The sequence below is a fragment of the Chrysochloris asiatica genome, unplaced genomic scaffold (assembly GCF_000296735.1).
Source record: "Chrysochloris asiatica unplaced genomic scaffold, ChrAsi1.0 scaffold00035, whole genome shotgun sequence".
Lineage (NCBI taxonomy): Eukaryota > Metazoa > Chordata > Mammalia > Afrosoricida > Chrysochloridae > Chrysochloris > Chrysochloris asiatica.
The window spans coordinates 20,781,198-20,784,373 of NW_006408553.1; positions in this window are offsets into that span (position 1 = coordinate 20,781,198).

Consider the following 3,176-nt stretch of genomic DNA (forward strand, 5'->3'; position numbering starts at 1 on the left):
ATTCTTCTTCATATAATCTATCTTCTTGGATTATTTGCTCATTTTACAAATTTAATAAGTATGGTGAAATAATACAACCTTGATGAACACCTTTCCTAATATTAAATCAATCAGTGTCCCTTGTCCTGTTTGAATGTCTGCCTCTTGATCCATGTACAGGTTTCTAATGGGCACAATTAAGTGTTCTGGAATACTAATTCTCTGTAATGTTGTCCATAGTGTGTCATGATCCACACAGTTGAAAGCCTTTGCAAAGTCAAATTAAGCAAGGTAAACAATCTTCTGGTATGCTCTGCTATCAATCTAGATCCATCTGAAATCAGCAACGATAGTCCTCATTCCTCATCCTTATTTGAAACTCTTGGCAGTTCCCTGTCAATGTATGCTTGCAGACATTTAAAAATTGTCTCTAGCAAAATTTTACTTGCATGTGATATTAGTGATAATTCTGATGTTCTATGTTTCCTGTTGGGCCATCTCTCTTTGCAATGTATGCAAATATGGATGTCTTCCAATCAGTTGACCAAGGAGCTAGCTATCTTCCAAATTTCTTGGCATAGATGAATATAAGTGACTCCAGTACTGCACCAGTTTTTTGAAATATTTAAATTTGCATTCCATCAATTCCTGGATCAATTTTGTTTTGTTTTGTTTTTGTCAATGCCTTCAGTGCCCCTTGGACTTCTTCCTCTGATACCAATGTCTCTTGATTATATGCTTTCTCTTGAAATGGTTGAACATCAATCATTCTTTTTGGTACAATTACTCTGTGTATTGCTTTCATCTTCTTTTGATGCTTTCTGCATCATGCAATATTTTATCCATAGAAACCTTTAATATTTCAAGTCAAGGCTTGACTTCTTTCTTCAGTTTTTCATCATGAAAAATGCTAAACATGTTCTTCCCTATTTACTTTTCTAATTCTAGGTCTTTGGATATTTCATTATAATACTTGACTTTGTCTTTTCCAGCTGCCTTTTGAAATTTCCTGTTCTACTCTTTTACTGCTTTATTTTTTTTCCATTTGCTTTAGCATACTTACTCTGGATAGCAATTTTCTGAGTTTCTTCTGACATCTATTTTGATCTTTTCTTTCTTTCTTATCTGCTTAATGCCTCTTTGCTTTATTCCTGTACGATGTTCGTCAAGTCATACCACAACTCTTCTGATCATCAATCATTGGTGTGTAATGCATCAAATTTGTTCTTGAGATGATTTCTAAATTCAGGAAGGATTTGTTCAAAGTCACATTTAACTCTCATGCATTTGTTTTATTTCTTAAGTGTCAACTCAACTTGCATATAATGGTTTGTTCTATACTGTGCTCCTTGCCTGATTTGGGCTGATGATATGAAGCTTTTCCACCATCTTTTCCCACGGATATAGTCAATTTGATTCCTGTGTTATTTCATCTAGTGATGTCTCTGGATAGTTGTCTTTTATGTAGTTTAATAGATGTATTTGCAATGAATAAACCATTGGTTTTATAAAATTCAATCATGTGATCTCCAGCATCATTTCTGTCACCAAGGCCAAATTTCCCAACTACTGATCCTTCATTTTTGTTTCCAATCTTACCATTATAATCACCATTAATTATTAATAAGGCTTGATTACATGTTTGATAAATTTCAGACTGAGAAGAATTTGGAGGAATTTTTCAATTCCATTACCACTGGCTTTAATTGTTGGTGTGCAGATTTGAATAATAGTGGTAATAATTGGTCTTCCTTATAAGCATTCAAATATTTTCATATCGTAGAGAGCATTTTACTTCAAGATCTTGAAATGTTCTTTTTGATGAGGAATGTGATGCCATTCCTCTTCAGTTTGTCATTCCTGGCATAGCAAACCAAATGATTTTCAGATTTAAAAATCAATAGCAGTACATGTCTGCTAATTAATACCTATATCAAACTTTATGTGTTCCATTTAATTTTTAACAACTTTCAATTTTCCTAGATTCATACTTCATACATTCCATCTTATGATTAGTAATGGTTGTTTACAGCTCTTTCTCCTCATTTTGAGTTGTCCCCCATTAGCAAATGAAGTTTCAGAAAGCTTTGCTCCATTTGAATCATCAGTGTCAATTGTATTTTGAGAAGACAACTCTTCCCCATTTATATTTTGAGTGACTTCCAACTTGAATTCCTCATTTTCTAGGTCTATATCTGGCAATATTGTTTTTGCTATTTATCATGTTTCAATATGTAATAATCTTGCTCTGTCTGGCAGTGTTCCATTGCTATTCTTAATGTTTTCAGTGACTAAACTTTCAGAAGTAGTCTGCCTCTTTCTTCCTAATCAGCCTTAGTCTGGACACCCTATCTAGAGTTGCTATGAATTGGGATTGACTTGATATCGCTTAGCAACAGCAACAACTTGTTCATATACTGCTTCAACTGTTTTAGTTTCTTCTTCAGCAAACTTTACTTGCATGTGATATTAATGATATTGCTTGGTGATTTCGGCATTCCATTGAATCACATTTTTTGAAATGGTCAAAAATATGGATTTCTCCCAAAAGGTTGTCTAGATAGAAGTCTTCCAAATTACCTGGAACAGTCGAATGAGCACCCTAGTGCTCCATCAGTTTGTTGAGATATTTCCATTTGTATTCTATCAAGTCCATGAATTGCTGAAATATTGATGTTGTTTTTGTTGTTGTTAAGTTTCATTGAGTTGCTTCACACTTACAATGACCTTGTATAAGTATTCCAAGGAGTAGCTGATGGGTTTTAACTGCCAACATTTCGGTTAGCAGTCCAGTGCTTGTCCTACAGTGGACTTGAAATTATATATGATTTCAGCATAACACAGAACTGAGCCCTTTTAAGGAGCCCTGGATGTGCAGTGGGTTAGGCATTGGGCTGCTAACCATAAGGCTACCATTTTGAATCCACCAGAAGCTATTCAGGAGAAAGATGAAATTGTTCTTGTACAAATTTACAGGTTCAGAGGCCTTATATTGGGTAACTATTCTACTCATACCTTATAGAAGATTTCTGAGCCTGTAAATCTTTACAGGAACAGTCTCATCTTTCTTTTGAAGAGCTTCTGGTGGATATGAACTATTGATTTTGTGGTTGGAAGTATAATGCCTAACCCACTGTAACACCAGGGCTCCTTTAAAGGGCTCAGCTCTGTGTTATGTGGAAAATCAATGACATCCT